Consider the following 26,491-nt stretch of genomic DNA (forward strand, 5'->3'; position numbering starts at 1 on the left):
CCGCGCTTTCAGGTAGCATCGGAATTATTTGTCCCCATATATCTCGAAACTAAAAATTGGAACTTTCCCGGCGAATCCCCCTGCAGACGATATAGGGCCGGTTTTTCTCCTCCGCTCCTCTCCCGATCGCATCCCCGTTTGTATCCGCTCGCGACGTAGACTGAATCGATGTCAGTGGCGGCACGGATGTCACTGGGATGTATTGTCCGCCCCGCGCAGAAGAAAAGTCGGCCAGAAATGGATGGCGTCCTTGAAAGCTGTAAGCGAAACGTCAAATCGTCCGTGGCCTGGGATTATACAGCTACACTTGGCGAAAAAGTTGAAGGAAAAAATGGTGGTGGGGGATGATTTCATTCCGGGCCCCGATGATTGTTTTTATTGGAGCCTGTTTAGTTCGGGAGTCGTTTGGGATGATTTACGTCACTTTGATGCGGAAGGAGCGTTTCTGATCAGCTGTCCACCATCCGGGGAAAGTTTTTATGGTAATAAAACTGATGGGTGATTGATTTGTTGAATTTTTATTTTTGAGGAACGAGCGGTTTAGTTTTGAGGCTCGAAAATTTATTATCGACGCAGTCAGGAGCGCGCCAAACTTAAATTTTTGTTAGGGCAAAAATTCTCAATTCGCCGAATGGAATTCCAAATTTTGCCGAATGATAAAATACGGGTATACACACTAGGGTGGTTCAAAAAAAGTTTTTTTCAGCTACAGTCCAGGGTACTCCCCCCCCCCCTTTTAAGACTTTCTTTTAGTATTATGCTGTAAAAATTTTAGCTTCTTACTCAAAATTTAAGAGGATGCTCAATGACCCCTTTACATTAGCCGTAGCATTAAAAATGCCACAAACTTAGAAACGTTTAATTTCCCCAGCTGATTTTTTTTCTTTTTTGTAAATAATTATTTTATTGCAATGTATATGCATATTACTAGTGTATATGAGAATATGTAGCATTGCTTTTTTAGTTCATTGTATTTTTTTAACCCCCTTCCCCATACTTATGAATATTGGGGGAGAGGGTTGAGCACCCTTTTTCAGTTGAAATAGGAAACTAAAATTCTTCCAGTATATTATTACCCGCAAGTCTAAAATTATTGAGGGGTGTCCTGTTATCTAGGTGAAACTTTTTTTATATGCATTTTTGAACCACCCTAATGCACACATAAGCACATCAATGAAAAAAAGAATGAATTTAAAGTAAGTAATGTAAATACTTCAGATGAGAGAATGTCAGCTTGGCGCTACTGAAATTTTCAGGCTTTGGAGTAGCCACTGCCGGATCAAACTTGAGGTTTGGGAAGAAAATTTTTTGAGACACTTTTTACAGCCCTTATGAAGCATTCATTTATTTCTACTAAATGCAGATTCTAATTTAATAGAATCTGCATTAATATGCAGATTCTATAGACAGGAAGGAAAACAAAGCTGTTGATAATTTTTATGACAAAAAGCGATGTTTTCAAGTGCACCTGAATGTGTTCACTATCTGTCCTCAAATGTGCACCCCAATCTGTTCTCAAATGTGCTCCCGAGTGAAAATAAAACAATTATCCTTTACGAAACACATCCAGAATGAATTTAAAGCACATTTCAATACACCTTCTTTTTCACGGAGCACAGTCGAAACAAATTTGGATTACGTTTCAGTACACTTACTATTTTTAACGTTGCAGATCTGGAACACGTTTTAGAGCACTTTTAGGCAATTGGAACCTTGTTTAATTAAAGTGTGCCAAACGTGTTTCTAATGTTCACTGGGAATTTGCAGTGTAGTGATAAGGATGTTGCTTGATGATAAACAATGCGTATAAATAATTCTATATTAGCTACCTTTTTGTTTGGCACTCTTGGCTTCCTTATGAGGTTTTCCACCTCCAGCTCAGTCACCTCCTATGCCAGGCTGATGAGTGCTATAAGCACGAAACTGCAGTCCTCGGCTGGAATGACTGAGCTGTCAGTGTATTTCATGAATGCGTATAAAACTGACGACCAAACGGCACGACCTTGAGGGTCACGGATTTTGATAAAATTCTAGCTATAGGTCCATTCTCACTAGATATGAGTGTAGGTAAAGCGGTTTGACTGCATAGGCCCTAGTTTCTCTGCAACGAGGGGCCAAAGTTGCTAATTTGGCCCCAGAAATGCAATGGCGTTTCCATTGGAATTTCTTAACTCGACACTTTGTTCAATCTCCCAACATCTTTTTCATCCTTTGTTAGTAAATTGAGTATAAGGGAGGACACGTATTTATTTATGGGCATGATCTAAGTTAGTTGAAAAGTCGAAACAATCTTGTATTTTCGTTCTTTTGTATGCGATGTGCAATAAATCAGAGTGTTTTCTCTTCTCCCGTTTTTTGCTTATCAATATGGGATATCTTTGATAGCAGACAATAAATATCCAGATAAAGTAAATGTTTTTATTAGCAAACGATAAATACTTGTTACTAGCAAACGATTAATATAAAATGAAAATAATTAGTTTCATTTGCAAACGATAAATATCCTGTTACTATGTTATTTTGACATTCAAGTTATTGAAATTAAAAGTAGGAGCCAATTGGAATTTGAGAACCGCTTATTAAAAACTAGTATTCAACTTAATTAATTCAAATATAAGCATGCAAACGGCTCATTATGCAGCATAATAGCAAAAAAAGCGATAAAAATGGTAATTTTAAAGGAAATTCCATTGGATTTCTGGGTCCAAATTATCAACTTTCGACCCCCGTTGCAGCCGAACTAGGGCCAATGCAGTCAAACCGCTATACCTGGGCACATATCTAGTTGGAATAGACCTATATCTAGAATTTTGTCCAAATCAGTGACCCTCAAGGTCGTGCCGTTTGGTAGTGAGCTAGTAGGCGAATGGAGCTTAAAGAAAGGTAGCCATTAAGTTTTAGCGATCCTTATAGGCTGTGGGACAAAGGCATAAAAGATGCTTAGAAACATGGTTTTGTTTGCTAATTTCGGGGACTACAGAAAGTGATATATTTCTGAGTCCTGACTGTTCACTGATGAAAAAAACACAATGTTCCTAAAAAAAATATTGTCTCATAAATTTTTTACAGACCATCAGAAATAAACGAAAAGGAGTGAAAATAAAAAGCAAGGGGCGGTTTAAATGCATCAAAAATAATGTGCATGTGGATTAGAAATGATATATGATATGCATGGACATTAAAAATATATAGCATGTGCGTGAAAAATATTTTTTTTTAAAGAAGCAAACACTTCATTCGCCCTCAATGAAAGTATGATTTCTTATATTTTTTTAAGTACATTTTGTAGAACTCAAAGCAAGTTAATTATCCAGTTAGTTCACTTAAAAAATTAAATAGTTTTTGATATAAGTACGCATTTGATACTTCACCCGATTTATCAAAAATTAGTTCTGAATGCATTATGATATTTAGAAAATTTCAACCTTTATTCTGAAGTATCATCGTCAGAACCACTGAATTCATCTTTCAAGTTTTCATGTATAGAGCTATCTAGAGCTATCTTCCTGAGAGTTAACACAACTACTGTCACTAGAGCAGAACTCTCTGTACGAAAAATTTTACATCTCGCATGTACGTACATCTCTTTGACGAACACCGAGTTTTTTGGCATGCAGAGGAGACTTGTTTTTGCACATTATCCCGTGCAATGAAAATAGTGCTTCATTTTATTCTATTTCAATACTGCCAGCATTTATAATCCATTTATGTTCTGATGAACTGGGACCATTGATTAAATTATTCAATCAGCGATTAATATTTGCTAGGTAGTTAATCTCTTTATGTGTCACAAAAGAGAATCAACATTTGGAGGTGTTGAAATATCAAGTCAAAGTTTTAATTTGAATATCAAGTAACGAGCTTCATCAATGTGCTTTATCAATGTGATCATGGGGATAGTGCACAAACAACGGGGAATGGTAGGAGTCGGAATCGGGTATTGGTCACTCTTCCCTCCGACTTTGCAGCCATGGTAAAAACATTTGCTTTTAAAATTCATTTCATTTTGACTCAGTTATTCATTTCTGACTTTCAACAATGTTGAGTCTACGAGATATGGTACTTCGATTTTTATTAATAACTTTTTTTTTTTTTTGAAATTTCTCGTCAGTAAAAATTGATAATATATTCAGAATCTGCTCTTTTTTTTTTTCAATTTTTTGGTGCGAAAATATAATTTTTCGCGTTGTCGTTAATGTTGAAAAAACTTGAATCGTCCAAAAAATTCCCTTGAAATAGCTTAATAAAAAAATCTTTCGTTTTAATGTTCTTCGTCAAGAGCTTTTCCCATCAAAGTGTGTTTAAAATGAATCCGCCTTTAAGTTCGGGATCTATAGAGACTTTTGGTTTCCCCGTAGGTGCTAATGTTAAGGTGTTTTGAACTGTTCAAAACTGAACGAAAAGTTTTTCAAATGGAAAAGGTCTTTTCAATTCATCTTCTTCATCTGTAGTTTTTTCCAACTAAGTTTGTTTGAAGCAAACTCGCTTTGTAGTTCATAATTTGTATTCGCTTTACATTTATCCGCGGTCGCTAATGTAAAATATTTTTAAGCAGCTTAAAATTGATTGAAAAATAGTTCAAATCCAAATGTGACATATGGGAATCAGGTTTCGTTGACGAGATCTTTCGAACAAAAAAAAAAGTTTGTTTCAATCGTACCATTCGTTCAAAAGTTATTGGGTGGATGGGGAGAGGGGGGAGCAGACAGACTGACCTATGGGCAGACAGATCGACAGACACACATTTTTCGCATCTCAAAACCTTACTTTCAAAATTTTAATGTTCGATATTTGTTTAATTATTTTATCTATTTTTGACTTTCTTTTTTTGCACTTAGCGATATTTTTACGATACATTAAACCACTTTTCATGTCTTTCCTGTTGGGAAAGTAAGCTAAAAATGAACTTAAATCATCGTCTGTAATCAAAAAGCAATATTTTTTTTTTTTGAGGCATCGTGAAAAGAAAATGAAATTTACTTTTTAATTTATCTTCTGCCAATGTTTAATTTTATAATATTTTCCAAACATGTGTTGGTATCGGTTTTGACTTTTCTGTGTTAAACTGATGCAGCTCATGCATCCACTAATCAATGTCAACGTTTCAATGAAGCTCATGCATCCACCAATCATAATCAATGTTTCAAAGTTTGTTTATAATTTTGATTGGACGTCGCCCATTTTGACCGCAAGAGGCGCCAACGAGAACCCTTGCATCCACCAATCAATGGCAAAGTAATGGAAACAGGGGTGCCCTGTAGCGCCCTCTTTATTGCCATGGGTTTCAACGATTGCCACGGCCTGTTAGAGTTTAGTGCGGCTCTGGTTAAAGTTTGTTTATCTTCTAAAGATTTTGTTATTCGGTGATCTATTAATATCTTTTTTGTGCAGTAAAGTGCCTTTTAAATTTGTTGTACTTAACATTGTATATCTATGCTGGTTGTAGTGTAATAAACGAAACCCCGAGATTAGGAGCACGCAAAACTGCGGATTGATACAATTTTGGATTTCTTTTTCGTGTTAAATTACGAAATCAAAAATAAAGTTTGATATTCAAAGCACATTAATACATTTTTCAGCGAAAAATCGAGTAAAACAGTAAAATTACGGTTAAAACCCTTCATTAAATTTTTAGATTACAAATATTTTGTGTAATAGCACCATCTACATACACAATTTTTTGTGTAAGTGCTAACAGGACATGGAACATAGTTCCTATTTCAATTACTATATAAAACTTAATGAGACAGCTTCAGCTTTGGAACATTGCATTTTTTTCTATTGAGTTTATCAATAAAAATAGATTTCAAGCAAGTTCACGTAGCCCCAAAGATTGGTAAACGAACTTGAACGATGTTTGTGCTCGGTCCAAAGGCTATTAGTCATTTCTTACTATGCAGTCTTACTATGAATCATAAACAAACATTATGAAATCACACATTCGTAAAAAATGTTGCACGTACGTTTCAAGATTAGGAAGATTTCATTTTCAATGCAGTCAAGAAAATCTTTAACAGTTGATAGTGAGCATCAAAAACTGCTTTTTTTTTTTGAATTAAATGAGCGTTTTTTTGTAATCGCAAAACACGAGTTCTTGCAATCACGGCCGTCCTGTTGTATGTTGAGCACTTTTAGTAATGATGAAGGGGCTCTATTGTTGCCTTGAAATAGATATTTGCAGTATTTATTTGACAACTTGTGTTTATTTACTTTGCTTTATAATTTTAATTAAATTTTAGCAAAAAGCATTTTTGATCATTTTCCATTTAACGCTCGTATTTGTTCTGTGCAGCGTTTTTCCAAAATCACATTTTACTCTTTTTTTTCTGACGCGCTTTTTTTTTTTTTTCGATTTCTCTTTACGCATAATTTACTAAGAAGCTTTTATGCTGAGGAACAAGGACGCGTTGCACTTTATACGCAAGAATTTAAATGATGAAATTAGGCTGAGGTCATTCAGTCTTCTTCTAGATGCTTACAATATCACCTATTTTCTCCGTTATATTCATAGCATGAGCAAAATCCCGTGTTTGATAAAAGGATGAGAATAAATTCAGCCACAGTAAATCTCTCGCACTTAAGAAATTGACCGACGAAAGGACATCAGCAGTAAAGATGACGAATGACCTCTTGAAAAGAATGATTATTCGTAATCTATATGGATGCCTCTAAATTGTCTGCTCGGGTAGATACGTGTTTCTGATTTCTTTCTTGGCGTCAATGACAGAAATATACCTCCAAAATCAACATCAATCGTGATCTGTATCCTTTGTGCGAGTCAGAGTTTCTCCAATTGTGCTCCACCATAGGCGCCTACAAAAGGAGGCAATTTCTTTCCTCTGAAAATTGTTGAACATATTTGCAAAAGAAAAAAGATTATATATGAACAGGAAAAATGTTTTTAAAAAAGTCTAAAAGAGTAGAGATGTTTAAAATAAGGCATGATAAATTATTTTGCAGATAAAAAGTTTTTGTTAAAGTTAAAGAAAGAGGTTCGCTAAATCACCTTGGAATAAAATAACTGTAAATAAAACACAATTTTGAAAAAAAAAAAAAAAATCAGTAAAAGGGTTTGAAACTTTTACGAACTCAGTCTTCAGTAAAAGAAAATAGAACTGTGCAAGAAAAACATTTCTATTAGGTAATCCCAAGAAGTCGCCATATCTGATATCAGATAGTAACATTAGAACTAAGGTTCTGTCCTTAAATGATGTCACAATTATTTTTCAATATTTTTAACTCCCTCCCTCCTCTTTATCACAAAGTGTCACGCTTCACCTTACCCCCCTCCCCTTTGTCACACGTAACACTATTTTTCATAAATATATCCTTATAAAAAATGCGTTATGTCACACATCTTCTTGCTCCCTCCGTCCCTCCCCCTTGTTAAAAACTCTCTCGAATCCTCCTCTCCCCTCAACACGTGACATCATTTGTGGACAGCCTCTAAGACAGTGGCGCTCACCTCCTAAGGGGAAGGGCACACCCCACTAAATATCACAAAGATCCCCTCGAATGTAAGAGTCCCCATCCAAAAATACTCCTCAGAACACCCGCCCCCCTAAAAATTTTAATGGCGCAGTCTGCGCCATGAGTCTCCCCCTCCCCCCCCAGGCGGGCACACATGCCTAAGTACAGGCTAAGAAGCTGTAGCTTAGGGTCCCCGCTTTGTCAGGGGCTCCCAACTCCCGGAAATTAGCATGATTTGTTCCAAAAAAGAAGAAATGTACTTGAAAAAATAAATTTCCTTTTCTAGTGCTTGAAAACCTTGAAAAATTGGAAAAGTGTGTTTACAAACCAGTAGTGGGAGGGGGTAGGGAGAAGGAATGCGCCAATATATATCGAATTCTGCTCCTTACTACAACATCCTGCACCAAAAATGTAAAAGCCATATTTCTCACGTTTCTGAAACATATTACAAATTTTTGTGGCTCACGTGTTTCATGTCTTGCTATTTATATAGTTCCGAAAGCAGTATTTTTTACCCGACTGCGCGAGCGCGAAGCAAAGGAGGGTAATAAGTTTATCAGTCTATGTATGTGTGTTTGTTCCTATGTGGCGTTGTAGGGCCTTGGCTAATTTTGATAACTCTTGCGTCAATCGATTTGTCTTAACCTTAGAAGTGTCACTAAACACATGACAATAGTCAAAATTCACCATATCAACAATCAGTCGCCATTTTTTCATTTCGGGATCGTGTTGCATGCTACCTGCGTGCGACACAGTGGGCGATAAATGCAGGTAGCGTTTTCATTGCCTGAATTTTTTGTTTATTAAGTCTTCAAATTCGATTTTAATCTTTAACATGTTGCAATTTTTTTGCCTTGATTGAAGGGACTGAGTTTCGCGACTTGTACTTTCTTGATGGGCTTTTTTAGTTTTGCGAGAAAGATTTGACTTCGTTTCCGATTTCGCGTCATCATGAGTTGTACAGGCTGTTTATATAGCTGTGATGTGGTTGACATAAGTTCACGCATTTTTGATAAAGGTCAAGCACATGTAGCTTTAAGCCGAGTTAAAATGATCAGTAGTTTAAACCACTGCAAGTTACTTAATAAACCTCACGGTATAAACTCTCTCAATGAAATGACGAGATTTCGAAATTTATCGACTTATAATCATAATAACTAAGTCATTGAAAAGTAACTAAAAAGTGCGAAATAAAGAATTATTAAATAAAAACAAAAAACCCGACTGCGTAAAAAAAAATAAAAATAAATAATAATAACTAAAAAATAACAATTTAAAAAAAAAAAGAAAAAAGAAAAATAGTAAAAGTCAAGTAGTTTAGAATGTTATCAAGTATTACTGAATAATTACACCATTGAAATAGTTTTACAGTCGATACACACATAAGACAAATCATAAATTCAAAAGCAAAATAGAAGGATCAACAGTCGGGGCTCATTCAAATTTTACGAGGTTCCTTGATCGGTCAAAAAGGAATGGGCCCCGACTGTTGATCCTTTTATTTTGCTTTTGAATTTGTGATTTATCTTATGTGTGTATCGATTGTAAAACTATTTCAATGGAATTAGTGCTTGATCACATTCTAAACTACTCGGATTATATATTTTTATTTTTTGGTTTTTAAGCAGTCGGGTTTTTTGTTTTTATTTAATAATTAAATTCTTCTGTTATTGCTTGCTTTTAGCTTACTTCTTCTGCATATTGTCAATCTGTTTAGTACGAAAAAAAACACTACCTCTATTTTTTTCGTTTTCTGCCCCACTTGCAGCTGAAGCAAAGTTGTTATCATGAGAAATCTAGTTTCTTTTTACTTTTAAAATCAAAATAGCTTTTCTTACCAAGTTAGAACTCGACAGTAAAAATTTACAATCAGTTACCAAAATATCAGAGACTGGGAAGTACAAATGAAGTGCGTTAAATAATTTTAATTGTTCTAGAGTCCTTGAAAATAATTAGATAAGTCTTTGAAAATCCTACGCAAAGTGGGCTCTAATTTTATTCCTAATCAAGGGTATACATTATGAGTTGTTCAAATGGGCAGCATGTTACTATTTTGTTACATATTTTCTAAAACTGTACACCATTTTTTAAAAGAATTTTGTATTTACTTCATTGTTGTATTTGTAGGTGGGTTGGAGGGGTGATTAAAAACTAATTGTACCGAAAGCCAATGTGAGAAAGTACCAATGCATTGTCTTTTCTCTTCCCGCGCTCTTTCTCTCTGTCAACTGCTGTCATTGATTTGTCGAATCAAAAAAAAAAAAAAAAAATACTGTGTGTTATCTGCATTTTCGAAAGAGTATATAACTTTAAAAAAGTTTTGTTTGCCTATTTCTGTCCTGATATTTTTGCAGTTCCAACTACATATTATACGGTTTCAAAGTGCAGAATTTTATATCTATTTTTCAAAATTTCCTCCGGAGGAGAAACCTTCGGGCCCCCGACAATTGGAACATTCTATGCTCCACTTAAAGGGGAGTCCTTTGTCACTCTTTTGATACCATTCCCCCTCTTAAGGTCAATCCAACACAGGACATCGGGGAAAACACATTAAAACAGGAACAGCAAAGTAAAAGTATTGCTGTATGTATCAGAGGAAAGGGACAAACAGAGTAAAGGGGGGGGGGGATAAAAAAAGCCTCTTACACCATCGAGAGAAACGTTGTTCAAACTACAAAAAGTGGCCCCATACCTGAAACAGCTTAGCGACCCCTTAAGTCTAAATCCGGCCCTGCCTAAGACTCCTAGAATCCGAGCTGACTTAATATCACATTCGTTTTACACATATCGTGTGACTGACTATTCTTATGATGAAGCTGTCCTTAATGTTTCTCCAGTTGTGAAACACTGTTTGCATATATCATAAGCAAAATTAATAAGAAATCGTTGCATTGTCTATCATAACAATTAATAGCTTCATTTTGAATGTATAAACGCGGGAACAACGTGGTAACAACTATGTGGTACTGTATTCAGAAATTAATAATGGTAATGGGGTAGTTTCCTTCAGTCAAAAGTACTACTTTTAGTCATTGAAATGGATAGAATGAGAAAAAAAAAAATGGACCCAGAAAATACTTTCATTTTCCCAACAGTATTTTAAAAATTAATTTTTTAAAATGTCCGATTTTTCAAACAAGGCGTGATCTTGATGACGTCACAAATGATGCACTTTGCCTCATCTTTCTACAACGTTTCCACGTTATGATAATCAAGCATCGAATTAAAATTGCGCTCTACGCTTGCTATCAATCATATCGTTGCCAATACACGTGAATAAAGATGCTAATTAAATATTTTGCACTGTGAATGGCAACAATGAATGGCATTTCATCATTTGCGATGTCATCGGAAGAAGCCGTAAACAATGAAAGCACTCCGAGTTAGGTAATTTTTTAAAAATATTAAACGTAAACAAATTTATTAAAAAATGGTCAGAGACTGTTTTTAAGCATGCTCTTTCAGAAAATATACTTTTAAAATTTTGGAAACGATCCCACTATGGTAAGACTATGTTGTAAATGTAAGGTAATTAATTATGGCAAGACTTTCGTTCAAGGAATAAGGAACGCGTGTGGTTTCGTTCAGGGAAAGAGGAATGTGGGCAATGTCATTCAAGGGATGAGGAATGTGTGCAAAATCGTTCAAGGGATGAGTAAAGTATGCAAAATCGTTCAAGGGATGAGTAAAGAGCACTTTCCATTGCCTTTATTGCAATGAAAAATTGGAACAATTACTTCTACCTGAAGTACAGGGTGGTTATAATTAAAGTTACCCTGTTTAAACTCCTCTAGTGACCGTTCTACGCATCGGATTTCGGTGAAACTTGGAATATATATTGTATAGACCATGAGGAGCAGGATTATGCAATAAAAAAATAGTTCAAAAATCGACGATAGGGGGCGCTCTACACACGTAAAACATCCAGCAACAACAATGTTGTGTATGAACAGTCACTGCATCCGGATTACATTACCGTATGGTGTGGTTTCACCGGTGATTTCATCCTCGGTCCCTATTTCTTCGAGGAGACCCCACCCCAAGGTCCTAAAAGGTGTTCCGTCACAGGTCCCCGATAGTGCGCACTTCTTGAACAGCAAGTCGTTAATGCTTTGCAACAACGAGCGTGTTTGGACTCAACTGTCTTAATGCAAGATAGTGCATACCCTCACATTGCTCGTCCAGTAAAGGCACTGCTTCGTATGCATTTCGATGATGACAGGACCATTTCTAGGCATTTTCCTACAGCTTGGCCCCCGCAATCGCCGGACCTAAATCCGTGTGACTTCTGGTTGTGGGGCTTCCTGAAAGATCGGGTCTATGGTGGAAACATGCGGACGGTGCCTGAATTAAAGGACAGTATAAGGCGCCATGTTCATGCCATTGGTAAGGAAACCTTTCGTGCAACTGTGGCTCACGCTATAACACGTGTTTGACGCAGATGGAATGCATATTGAACAATTTCTGTAAGTAAAATCGATTTTATGACACAGTCTCCGTCTTATTTGATTGATGCCCCCTTTTCTACCCTGGTGGTAGATTTTTGAACTATTTTTTTTTATTGCATAATCGTATTCCCCATGGTCTATATAATCTATATTCCAAGTTTCATCGAAATCCGATATGTAGAACGGTCACTAGAGGGGTCTAAACAGGGTAACTTTAATTATAACCACCCTGTACTATAAAATCAGTATAAGAAGAATGATACTCACATCAGTTTCAATCAATCCTCATATAAATAATAGCCGATGATCGAGTAACCCGCGTGTTTCAGCAATGAAACTCGCGCCATGGCATGATGATTTGATAATATGTTTTGGTAATGCTTAACATGCTGGGAAAGGCTTTATTGTGACAAGGCTGAACTCTATCCGGTAACTTAACTGTCTTACTGGTAAGACATTTTAGGGGAATGACGAGACGAAAAAATGGTTGAAAATTAACGCTATCCACTGAAGTTAGGGTTAAAATTTGAAATATTAAAATGCCATCAAACAGGCAATTGCTTCGTTCAAATGTAGAAGAGTAGAAGCAATTTTCACACGTCAAACCTTGACGGGCTACTTTCTAGTCAAAAATGATACGCAATCCTTGAGTTTTTGCGTTTTTTCCTAATTAGAAATTAAACAAAAGAAATCCTTTGCCTTTTCTTATTGCCAAATCTTCATCTAAACATTGAACTGCGATTGCTTATAATTTTGTTTCACGCTCTCATCAATCCCTCCAAAGAGTTGATACCTCTTTATTCAAGCTTTAAACTTTTAACAAAAGAATAAGCTAACAAAAAGGCACAAAAATAACCATGGAAATTAAAGACATTAAATATTTCTTTCCTAACTGCGCAAAGCAGTTAAAGCTTTGAATACGGTCTTTACCTTATTGACTACAGTAACCTTATTTCAGCAGGAGCATTAAATACGCCGCTCTGCCCTTTGTGTCTGGGTTGGAAGAGATATTTTAAGTCTTGTTTTATTCGAGTTGTAAGAAAGGTCGGGTCTGTTTGCGTTGGATAGAACTTTAACAGTTATAAATATGGTAAAAAGGAACAGATAACACAGGAATATAAAGCTCGCCTTTATCTTAATGAGGTCGAAAATAACTGCGCGGAAAATTGAATCAACTGACGACAGTTACTATCGGTTTTGTCGAAAGCTTTCGCAGATAAGAACCCGCTCTGGTCGGCCATTTTGTTTCCTTGTATCAGATTCTGTTGTATTTATTGCTTTAGAAATACTGTATGCTTATTAGGTAGGGGTAAATATTGGGAGCTTTAAGTACAGTTTTAAATTCCTTGTGACTTTTGCTTGAACTTATTTAAGTACTTTTTTAACTTCAGAAAGAGGATAAAAATAAGTTAGGGAATAGTATTTTATGTTTTTAATTAAGTTATAATAATATAGCTGTCATCTCAAATTTTGCGATCTTTTCCAAGAGGAAAGTGATAAATGTAGTAAAAAATAATCGGTTTGATAGATCGAACGTTTTACGATCACGGGCTGCTTGTTATAAAAGTTTCTATATATAAATTATGTTAATATTTTTGTTAATTAGGTTACATTAAATCAGCAAATTAGGTCACAGCTTTATGGTAATAATTTTCACAAAAAGTGCCTCATGTTTCGTACATTTTATAGCAAGAAAATATTGAGGCAAACTTTGTGATTATACTTATAGTCCAGTCAATGAGTGCTCAAAACAGGGGTGTAGCGTGCATGGAATATGCGATAATTTTTGACTTCAGAATATTGTTAGGGGTAGTTAGTAAGTAAACATACTAAAAGTCCCCGACTCTGGGGGGTGAGCTAAAGGTGGGGGGATCAAAAGTTACAGAACTTCAAACACGCACTTGCATGGCAAAAAATGGAACACTTGCCATTCACAAATTTCAAACCGACTCGAAAGGATCGCGCACTTCCTCTTTCTTCAATGAATTCGACAATCCTGATGGACAATAAAGAAGTATTTGTGGATTACTACAACACAAATGATGTTTAAGGTGTGTGTGGGGGGGGAGGGGGTCGTGAAATTGCGACTTTGTAATAAGGGGGAAGGAAAGCGTAAGAAGTGTGACTTCAAGCATTTTTTAATCCGAATATGTTTATAAAAATTAGTTTATGAAAAGTACTTTGTGACAAATGGGGAGGGGGCCAAAATGTTGAGAAAAGTGTAACATAATTTATGAACAGCCTCTTACCAAGAAATCGGACGAAGATTTGCAGAAGTACGTTTATGCAGTATGAATTAGCTCCATACCCATTGCATTTTTTAACGAAAGTGAACTGAAGAAGTGTAAAGTCAGCATTTCCTCAGTAAGAAATTTGTTAGAAGTAATTAATAAATTAACCTACTGAAAGTCCCCGACCCTAGGGGGAGGGGTGTCAAATGTGGGAAGGGGGAGCCAAATTTTGTGGTTTTCGATTATATCTCGGAAACGGCAGGAAAAATGTGTTCTGAATAAAAGTGAAATTTAACTGAATTTATTTTGAATTTGTTTTCCTACATATATGTCACATTTCCAGTGGTTTTTTAAGTATGCTTTCTTAAAAACCAATACTTTTCGGGGGAAAAAATCTTTTTATTTTTGTCTCAGATTGTCTGTGCCAAGCAAGCGCTCAAGGGATCTTGTGCAGCAATCATGTGGCAAGGACCCTGACGGTTTTCTGTGTCTTGAAAATCCACCGGCTGAACACTTGAACTGCAGATTCAAACCTGATACCAAAGAAATACGAAACCCATGCCTAATCACAGCGACACCTAGCTGACAAGCAATCAAAAACTATGAAGTTCTAGCATGTATTCAGTTTCGTTACTCTTATTGAAATGAATATGTGACGCTATAGCAGGATGATGAAAATTTTAATAATAGAAATAAGGTAAATGTAGTTGACCGGTAGCACCTTTTGGTAATTATAGTTTTTATTACATTATTATTAATCATATTTTGAACGTGTTTATATGGAATATGGACTGACAGTAAGTAGAAAATGAAAATATCATCTTTAAGGTGACATCTTGGTTCTATTCTGAGGCAGAAGGGTCATGTCACCAGCAGTGGAAAAGTTGTTCTTAGAAATTGGTAATGTGTTGATGTTATCGTCGTCCCCTTAGTCCTGGATAAATATTTTGATTCCGTTGCTGCAACTGCCCTTGCAATGCAAGCTTACGATAGAGTAGTCTAACGATGATTTTCTACAAGTGACCTCCTGTTCACTTGTAGAAAAGCAATCTGTCAAAATCATCTTCCAGATTCCGTCAGGAGCAACATCCGATTCCGAGAGTTTTAGCACGAGTTAGCCATTCTTCCTTTCCCAAACCCCCAATCCGGTACTTCACCATTAAGTTCCTAGCTACAGGTAAACTTGGTGGTACGGCAGAGTTAGAGATCAGTCTTGATGTTTGCAGCTACTTTGATAAATGATCTGTAACGGAACACATTGAGGGACATTTTTGCGGCTAGAACACCATACCATGAGAGACAGATCTGACCCCAGCAGCCTCCATGGATTCCGGGGAAGAAGAATTGTTGATATATACCTTAGATACAAGTTGTATGATTTTAAATTTCTGGCAGAATGTTGTGATCAGTTGAGGATTTGGCTATCAAGAGAACAACCAGGAGGACTTCCTCTCAAATGATAGCTACCGAAGAATTTTGCCATCTGATGATAGCCGTCTTTACAATATCAACGTCAATATCACCTGAAGCTCGGAGTGTATTTGTCTCGTTTTTGCTTCATCAGTAGCGGATTTGTCAGCTGACTGTTATTATGAAAGTTGGACAGAAACCTTCTTGTTTGACCGTCGTTTCAATTTTCTAACTGACGTTTATGTCCATATGGTTTATACAGTCGTCTCTCTTTTTGCCTAACGTTTGCGTTTTGTAGACTAGGTATCCTCAGTAACAGCAAATTTAAATTTAATGAAATCAATGTCGTTATCAATTTCCTTAAATAGTGCTGACTTTCCGCACGTCCTCAGTCCACCAACTCATACTGCATATACGTAATTTTGCAAACCTTCGTCCGATTCCTTGGTAAAGAGCTGTCTATAAATAATGTCACACTTTTTTTAAACATTTTTAACTCTCTACCCCCCTTCACCATCCCTTTGTCACAAAATTCGTTTTACAAACTACTTTTCATAAACATATTCGTATTAAAAATGCTTGATGTCACACTTCTTACGCTTTCCTTCCGCCTTGTCACAAAGTCGCAATTTCACGACCCCTTCCCCCCACACACATCTTAAACATCATTTGTGTTGTAGTAATCTACAAATACTTCTTTATTGTCCATCAGGATTGTCGAATTCATTGAAGAAAGAGGAAGTGCGCGATCCTTTCGAGTCGGTTTGAAATTTGTGAATAGCAAGTATTCCATTTTTTGCCATGCAAGTGCGTGTTTGAAATTCTGTAACTTTTGATTGATTGAATAAAATATAGTAAAATAGCATATCAAATTGAAGGAAATTTAAAGTTATACAACTTTGTCATTGACAATTTTCATGCATACTTATTCTGGGAGGCACTAGGAGCAAATGTTTGACAAAAAGAGAGAATGTTTCCGAAAATCATCGATTTTTCATAACGTATACCCAGAAAATTATTGGAAATTTGACACATATGTGTAGAAACAGTTTCATAGTAAATTTATTTAGCTTGAATTTTTATTTTAAACGCATTTTTTCCACCGTTTCCGACATTTTCTCGAAAAACCCAAAATTTTCTTCCCCCCTCCCTCCCACCTTTAGCTCACCCCCCAGGGTCGGGGATTTTTAGTATGTTTACTTACTAACTACCCCCAACAATATTCTGAAGTCAAAAATTATCGCATATTCCATGCACGCTACAATGTGTTCAATGACTGGACTATTAAAACCTACTGGTTTTCCACTCATAACGTGGTGATGTTAGTCTATGATTAAATTAAGATACGGTACCAAAGTTAGGTTACCCACTATATACTAAAAGAGCAAAATTGGAATCAGTTCATCCAATGTGAAGTTGCGAAATAATAAGGGGGAAGAGAAAAGCAAGTGATGTGAATTGAGTTGTTTCTGAAATTTTAAAAGTTTTTTTTTTAAGGTGCTTCCTTAAAAACATAGGATTTAATCGGTTTTTTTTTTAATTTGAAAAAGGTTAATATTTTTCAACAATTATTTTAATCGGTGCACATATTCAGATTCATTTTTTACGCCTCTGCATATGACATCTCAAGTGATGAAATGCCATTCATTGATGCCATTAGCGCAGAGCACTATATATAATTCGCTTCTTTAATCGCATGTTACTGACAACGCGGTTGAGAGCAAGCGTAGAGCGCAATATTTAATTCCCTTCGATGTTATCATGCTCTGGCAACGCGGTTGACAGCAAACAGTAAACATTCAGCACGCCAATGGAGTAGCGCGCCAAAGTACATCACTTGTGACGTCATAATGACCACGCCTTGTTTGCAAAATCGGGCATTTAAAAAAAACTAAGCAAAAAATAACTGTTGGGAAAATAAAATTTTTTTCTGGCGCTTTGTTGTTGTTATTATTTTGCTTTTTCTATCAATTTCAGTGACCAAAAGTAGTACTTTTGACTGAGGGAAACTCCCCTATTTATAACCGTCTCCTTTTTGAAATCGACTAGAAATCAATGTCGAACAGAATATTTTCTTCACCATAAGCGTATTTTCGCTTTCTATGAAGCTAAATGGATTCATTTGATTAAACAAATAGCAGTTTAGTTAGGTTTAGTGAAAAAAAAAAGCACACAACAATAAAGAGTTTCCTACATTGGTTCACTGATACCAGGTTCGACTGCTATTAAAATCAATTGGTTCAAACATTGTCACATCAACATTACAAGCAGTTAATGCTAAGCATGGGCACACAGATGCCCCTCTGTTTCTCTTTGTTTAAGAAGATCCATATTTTTCAGTTGCGCCATTGATCACATTCTGCGTTTCTGCCATTTTCCTACACAAAGAGCTGTTTTTCCTCGGTGTCCTCAATTCACAGCTTCCGCCGAACTATCGTGATATTTCATAAAAGATTTCTATTTTCCGTAAAAGTGAATGCTTTTAGCTTTTATCATCGGGCATTTCTCTTTTTCTTGAAGCTCTAGCGTATTTATTCAGTTTAAAAAGTGAAAACTCCCACTTACAAGACTGAGGAACTTAATATAATAATAAGAGCTTTAGGCTTTTGGATTCCAGAATCTTAGGCTTCAACTTATGAGAGTTATTTTTAATGAAATACGTTATCGCCCGTTCTATTAAATATATTTTTTATAACTCCAATATAGTTTTTTTTCCTTTCTGAACTTTTCTCTAGTACATTATTTTCGAGCATATCGGATATTTTATAAGACCTCTAAGGATCTCCCCCCCCCCTCTCCCGTTATCTGCCCCTCGAAAAACCCCTGGAACTGCTTACACAATAGGGTTGTTTCCTTCAGTCAAAAGTAGTATTTTTAGTCACTGAAATTGATGGAATAAGCGAAGGAAAAAAAAAAAAAAACTTGTGACTCCCACTTCCTAAACCAACTCTAATTTGAATTCTAACACTTTGAATTCAAATTATGTTTTTCGCAATCATGAGTTGCGACAATACCCTACTCAATGGAGTTATTTTTTCTAGAACCGCCTCCCCCCTTCCCCAAGCATATTCCTCCTCTTGGGTAATTACGTGTGCATAGTTGAGTGTGTATGTGTAGGCTTACGTGTGTGCACGTAGGCGTGTGTGTGTGTAGGGGTGTAAAGGCGCGCGCGTGTATGAGTGTGTATGTGTATGAGCATGCGTGTGTAAGACACACAAGTGGACGCCACCGCCCAGCAGAAGTGGATTCCGGGGGACAGTGCTCAGGACCAGAGGAGTTGCGCCGCCCGGTGGGCGGTGGTGCTGCAGAGACCAAGCTGAAAAAGGAACCACAACATCAAGCACGGTCAAGTGAGAACAATAAGCAATCGTGATTGCTCAAAAAAAAAAAAAATAATAAATAAATTAATAAAAATAAATAAATAAATAACACGGACCCAGAAAATTCTTCAATTTTCCCAACAGTTCTTTTTTACTTAATTCTTTAAACTCTCCGATTTTTGTCACAACTCCGTGACGTCACAAATAATGCTTTCCACGTTATGATAATCAAGAAGCGAAAAAAATTGCACTCTACGCTTGCTATCAACCATATCGGTACCAATACATGTGAGTAAAGATGCGAATAAAATATTTTGCTCTCTGAATGGCAACACAGAATGGCATTTCATCATTTGTGATGTCATCGGCAAGAAATGTAAACAATGAAAGCGCACCGATTTAAGTAATTTTTTAAAAATATTGAACTTTAACGAATTATTTAAAAATTAGTTAGATCTTACGTTTTTAAGCATGTTCTTTCAAAAAAAAAAAAACTTTTAAAATTTTTCAAAGGACCCCATTGCCATCGAATCGCGTCCTGAAAGAAGCTCGCTTCGCTCGCTCATTGGACACAACAATGTTTAGTCTAGCTTTATCGCTACTATAGAAAGAACTGGTACTTAGTTACAAATAATGTTCTATACATAGCATATAACTCTTCGAAATTAAAAGAACATGACGAAACTCGTATATTTCAGTTTTATTTCGAGAAAAAAGCATTTTGTTATTGGGGACATTATCATAACGTGGAACCCTTGGCACGCTTTTAAAATTTTCGCCCAACTATTCGAAACAAAACTCCTATGGGTGATTTTCTCAACATGTTTTATTTTATAAATGGAAAGTATGAAAAATTCACCTCATTATTAGTTGACAGTTTTTAATTTTTATCAAAAAACAAGACATTTAGACATAAGAAAAGCTTTTTAAGCAGGAAAACATTCGTTTAAGCCTATCAGGAATACCTATATCTCCTATTTTTTATTTGCTTTTCAGCACTTTTTATTTCTTCTGCATTATTTTTAATGTTCCTAATTCTTTTTGCATCCTTGCAAGCATCTTTTTAAGTCAATGATCCATGCTTATTATTATTATTATTATTATTATTATTATTATTATTATTATTATTATTATTATTATTATTATTATTATTATTATTATTATTATTATTATTATTATTATTATTATTTGTTTTCTACATATTTAAAGCTTCTCTGTTCCATCTCTATGTCTATTTTTCATAAACACGATTTTTATATGGATTGTTATTCATGTGTTCTCAAATTTAAAAATGATGCTCAATTTGTTGTTTACTATTATCGTTGAGATATAGGTCATGAATTATTTTTGCTTCCTTTACTTTTTTAAGTACCGTAGAAAATAATCCTAAAGTTCTAATTTATTCTACATTTATCATTAGAAATAAGCAATTGTCATCAACTTATCGTGCATGAATTTTCTAAGAGGTATCAGTTTACGTTCTACTTTAAAGTGCTTTTCGATAACTGTTTTCTTTGTATAATTAAGTCAAACTCAATTTCTGTCTTGATTTTAGAGCAGTCAAATTAAATATTTTTCAAGTAATGTAAGTGTCGATCATTCCAGTCTTTTTAAAGAGATTAACCCTATGTTGTTGTTTTTTTTCATAAATTCGTTGTGCATTGAAGAAAAGGAATGAAACACATATTGCCGAATTACAATGAACCTTTTCTGTATGGAAATAGTGCTGTGTGATTAAAAGAGAGGAAAAGTGTTGTGTGTATGTGTTGTGGCTTTTGGATAAATAACACCAGTTTGATTCACTGATAAATCGGTACCTTGCAGCTAAAACTGCGTACATGCAATTTTTTCGCAAACTTAAGTCATTTAAATAATATTTATACTGGCATAGTCTATATCTGCCCAGGCAAAGAGAATACCTTCATGTTGTTGGAAGTTTTAATAAGGATCCATGCAGAAATGAAAGGATTATAGCAATTTTTCTCAATACATTAAACTTTCATACATTTTCAGCATATATACATAAACATCATACACATCAAACAGGCATATGCAGGGTAAATATAAATGATGGATGTGATTTCAAAGTATCATATTTTCGAAAATAATGCACATATTACTATACGTGAAGCATGAATTTGAAGAGAAATATACAAAGTTTTCCCCAACATAGGTCATTTAAACAAATGTGCAATATGTCTTAAAACTGTTCAATTATAAATGTTCAACGTTGGAACCTTTGGTTACGCGACACCATCTAACTTGAAATTTGTCCATGGTTCGTAATGCTGCCGAAAAGCATTCTTCAAGATTTTGTAGTGTTTTCGGCATCGGGAGTTGATCAGCAATGTTTTGACGTAACCTCATTAAAAAAAAAAAAAAAAAAAAATCACACGGAATGTGGGACGAACTGGATTACAGACCAGATGATTGTCGTGTAACAAAAGGCTCACATATCGAACTTTTGCAGCAAAAGGCTCACACATCAAACTTTTGTAAAAAAAAAAAAAAAAAAAAAGCCCCTACACATCAAACTTTTGTAACGAAAATTAGCTTTGTATTGTCTCTTTACATTCATTAATCAATTATACTAATATGTGCAGTAATTTCAAAAGTATGATATTTTAAAATTGGTTCAATCATTTGTACTCACACTGTACCGTTTTTTTTAAAAATTTATACTAGAGAATTTCAGCTTATAATCTCAGATTAAATGTTGCAATAAAATCCAAAGGATATGCTACGAGAGATTAAAGTAAAATTCTTTTTTATTTTTTTTTTCTTGCTGTGAAAATATTTTCTTCAAACGTTTGTTTTGATCAAAAGAATAAAACAACTTGTAAAATTTTGTTTCGAATCGTAAGTATGTACAGTTGTATATCAAAAGTTATTAAACCTGTAGTGAGTGTTCGAATCCGTTTGCACCCGTTGTTGATAATGAACAAAAAATTACTCATTAACAAACTCTGCTTCACTTACAGTTTTTTTTTTTTTTTTGATAAAGTAGACTGAAAGGTAACCAGTTTTAATACAATCGTAGTTCTGTTTCAATATACAAATATTAAGTTAAAAAATTTAATCATATTAGTTAAAATATATTGCTAACTGTATTTTTATAATCAGCAAACACTCCAGCACATTAACGTAACTTTCGTAAAACTTTTCCAATGCACTTAAATTATTGTGTTTGATGTAAATTTAGGCAATAAAAACTTGAAACCTTTCTTTACTTTTTTAGCAGTTATACCACGGGAGTTTTCTTAGATGAACAATTCTAAAAGCAAATTAAAGACAGGAAATTCATTATCAAAGTATCAATCTGTTGGGCGAAGTAACATTAGGATGCATTTCCAATACCGGTTATTTAGTCCAGTCGGTTAGTTAGGTAATGACAAGCTTATCTGGGCGCACTTCAGAAGCAATTTACTGGACTCTGTTGAACACTATTGGTTCAAATTCAACACTAAGTTTGAGGACGAAGCCTTTGAATGTGGACTGATTATTTGAGAAACCTGCTAAAACTAAAGTCAAATGTATTACACAATGTTTACTTTCGGGTAATTTTTGTGTAATTAATCAATGGTTTTATGCAATTTAAAGTTGGAAAACATACCAAAACATGTCTGGAATGTCAAACTTATGAATAATATTGAGATTTGATATGAATATAATAGCTTAAAAGAACAGTTAATTCACCATCCTGGTTCCAATCCTTCCATTTACAAGAGGAAAAGTTTAAGCGGCAAATTTGCTTTTAATGAATACAGTAAAACAACGCAACACTAATGCTTAACATGCAAATTATATCACATGAGTTTCGTTCTTCCAAGTACAGAGTGCAATATGTGAGCTTCTGGAAAAAAAGATATCCGTGAAAAAAATTCGGATACCTTTATATGCACTCAGTATAGATTTTACTTCAATAATTAATAATTTACTTTTAATAATTATGATTTAAAAGTAATCTGTTTTGCTGGATCGAGGCCTTTTCAATTTAAGAAGTCTGTCAAAAAGTACTTTTTATCATGATTTGCTTAGCGAAAGCATGAATGCTCATAGGATATTTTGAAAATGGGGGGGGGGGGCAAGAAAATAAAAAGATATATTTTTACCAAAACCTATTTTTATTTTAATAATTACTTAATAATAAATACTTATATAATCTTTAGATATATGTTTCTTTTAATTTCGTTTGTATACAGTGTCATTTCACAGTCTATTAGACAAGTATGTGAAGTTCGTAACATGACTTTTTTTGCCAAAACTAATTAATTTATTGTTTGATTAGCATATTGTTTTACTTTGAGTTTGTCCTACCAACACACAAATTCAAAATTAAATAATGTGCTTATCAAACAATAAATTGAATATTTATGGCAAAAAACGTGTCATGTTACGGACTCTACATTTGTCCAAAATACTGTGAAATGGCCCTATAAAATTTTGTGCTTGCATTAAAGTGTTTTAAATTTCTTGGTGAAAAGAGGAATAAATATCCTTTCTTATATGCGTCAATGGAAATACGAGTAGAAATCTAACTTTTATGTTGTCTTCAGAGCAATTGATTGTACTTGTTAAAGTACTCCGCAAATGCAATACTAGCTATCTGCAGATCTTGTTGCTTATCGTACGTTTAGGATATTTTAAGCTACTTATGTACTTACCTCTTTCCATTTTACTTAAAAATTCAATGTGTAATTCCAATGTTGAAATGCAGGTGATTGCATATTTAATAATCCAGCTCGGGTAAGTTTGTCATTATGGAATACAAATGTTATTGCTTGTAATTAGAGCGATTGCGACATTTTGAATTTGTGTCAGGTAGATTGCTTTGGTAACGAGGAGTTCGCTGATTCTACTGAATTAAATTTTAAATGCGCAGAAATATTATGGCAATTATGGTCTTCTCATTGTTGTCGTTATTTCACTGATATGGAAGCGTTTATCATTTATCTTCCAATTTTATCAATTCTTTTAGTGAAATATTGTATTCGAAGATCGCGGAGTTCTTTCAGATACCAACGCACCTTGCATTACTTGCAATAGCAAGTAATTACTTCTAATACGTATGGAGTACTTTTACACACTTTATTTCCGTGTTTTCTAAGTGTGCTTTTAGCTACAAATACGCAAACAGACGCATTTACCGCAAAAAAAAAAATAAATAAATAAATAAAAAAAATCACAATAAATTTCTAACAAAATTTTAAAAGAATGCTCCGCTGTTTCCAAAAACTGTGGTAATAGAACGTAGTAAATTTCAAGAAAAGCATATTACAAGTAGAGAATCAGAGGTTTAGTAGAATAAAGCAATGCAACCCAGCTTACATATTGAGCCCGCGAGGATGATCCATGTACTGTCCAGCGCCGAGAAATTGAGCTATGGCCTTGAGCAAGTTCATTTCTTTTAAGGGAGAACAATCAGTAAGAAGAGGAATTGTTAGGCGCAGAGTTTGGCTACCACTGCAACCCTTTCATTGGCGAGAAACTCCTGTCTCGTTTCTATTTCTTACCTGAACTGTATTGTTCCCGAAATGGGCAATAACACTGCAAACTAAATCCGCAAGTTCCTAAGTCGTTTTTACTCACCCCTATTTAAACAAATAAAATCGTTTCATCGGTCGGGCAGCGGAGTTCAACTTGCCAGAGGTGGACAGTAGTGCAGCGGTCGGCAATCTAATTTAACTGACTATCTACTTTTCAAATTCGACTTATACTAAGATCTACTTGGGGAGGGGGGGGGCAGATTAATACACGATAGATTCATACAGTTGTCTTTCATGCACGGTTAAGTTAATAGTTAACCTGATTTCAAACTATAGACTCATTTTCATCAAAGCATTTTGATGCTGAACAAGCAATTACTATGAATTGCAAAAATGATACAATGACCCTTAATAATAGTGATAAACCCTTAACGAAGATCAAAATATTTTTGGTCCCTGATATATTGTTTGTTTTAAAATTAATAACAGCTACAGTTTTTCAAAATTTTTTAAATCACTTTAAGTGCCAATACGTATTTTAAACTCACCGAGAAAATAGTTAGTGAGATGGCCGACTTTGCATATCATTGGCGAAACTATTTCCAGGTGCGATGGGTATTAGTGACTTTTCAAAAATTTCCAAGCGCTCTCAAACTTACAGTGACAGCGAAAGATTCTTGCAGTGATCATTAAACAATAATTTTGCATGTTATTTTACGTGTTGTCGTAAGCCTGAACAGTTGAAAGGAAATGGAATAATTCGGAATGGGATTCTACATGCAATGCATGGAAAATTGCATTTTTTGAACTTACGTTAGTCTGACTCTTAGGCACAGAAACGTCACAGACATACTCCTAGGCGAGTCACGTGATCTGACGGAATCTTTGCACACGAATTTTTCAACCTGAGCACCGCATTCTTCCCCGTCCAGAAAGCAATATATGCTGTGTGGTCAAAATTTATTTTGAAAATTTTTGAATTCCTTTTCATATTTAATTAATGACGGCGGCATTATTCGCCACTCGTAGAGGCATCTCCCGATTCCCTATTAGACGGGAAGCATAAAAGTTCCTCGGAGGAGCCTCCATTCATTCCGGACTTCATCAAGAATCGTAATGATTTTCATTTATAGGCCCTTAAATAGTGCGCAAGCTATTCGCGGCATTCCTCTTCGCTCAGTGCTTTGGGAAATTCCGTCATCCGTCTTCGTGATGATGTCTAAGTGGATCGGCGATTCTTGGCTCTCGGGAAGGTCAAGATGACCTTTCTGGGGAAGGGTCACACAGCATCATATGGGTGATTCTTTCCAAGTACAATTAACTCTCGATTATTCGCGAGTGGATTATCCGCTGGGCGGATTTTCCGCGAGTCAATCAACGTCTTAGGAACATGTATTTTCGTGAAAGCAAATACCGATGTCTGTTTTTAGTTAAAACACTGCAAAGTTAAACTCGTTTTTGTTTTATTTATTTTTATGCTTTTTTTTCGTCGTATATACACTTGTTCTATGCATTGATATTCAGTTCTGTTGTGCAAAAACACAAAGAAATTTATTGTACTGTTGGGAAGACCGGGCAAGATGACTATGCTAACAATTTTTGTTGTTTATTACTTTATTTTTAAGGAAAATAAAATTTCCCTTTCATGAGCTGTTAGAGTGGTACTTTGAAGTATTATATATATAGTAGGGTTTGGTGGGGTAAAGTGGTCATAAAATCGTAGGTTTTCAACTTAGGTGGATGATAAATACAACAAATTCTTTAAACACTTCAACTTTTTTTGTTGTTATTTTACATTGCATTATTAAAGAACACGGTACATTGCATTTAAGGAAGGAAAACATTGATTTTAATAGTTTTATAGCACTTTCTTTTCCCTATGTTTTTATGACCACTTTACCCCATGGGGTGGGGGAAAATGGTCATAGCATGGGTTAAAGTGGTCATAGTTAAAAATAGATGCAAAACCATTATAAATAACCCTAAAACTTGTACATTTCGGTTGTTTTTATAGTTACAAGTAATGAATATATGCGTGTACACACGAATATATTCGTATCGTGTTATACACGTGTTTACTTGTGTATAACACGATACGAATATATTCGTGTATACACGCATATTTC

General features: G+C 35.0%; 1 protein-coding gene across 1 annotated transcript in view; it reads left to right on the forward strand.

The window, feature by feature from the left end:
• Positions 1 to 26,491, forward strand: part of LOC129224373 (potassium channel subfamily K member 13-like) — a 213,918-nt gene that overhangs the window by 24,724 nt on the left and 162,703 nt on the right. The gene's annotated exons all lie outside the window — the stretch shown is intronic.

The sequence above is a fragment of the Uloborus diversus genome, chromosome 6, assembly GCF_026930045.1.
Source record: "Uloborus diversus isolate 005 chromosome 6, Udiv.v.3.1, whole genome shotgun sequence".
In the NCBI taxonomy this organism is placed as follows: Eukaryota; Metazoa; Arthropoda; class Arachnida; order Araneae; family Uloboridae; genus Uloborus; species Uloborus diversus.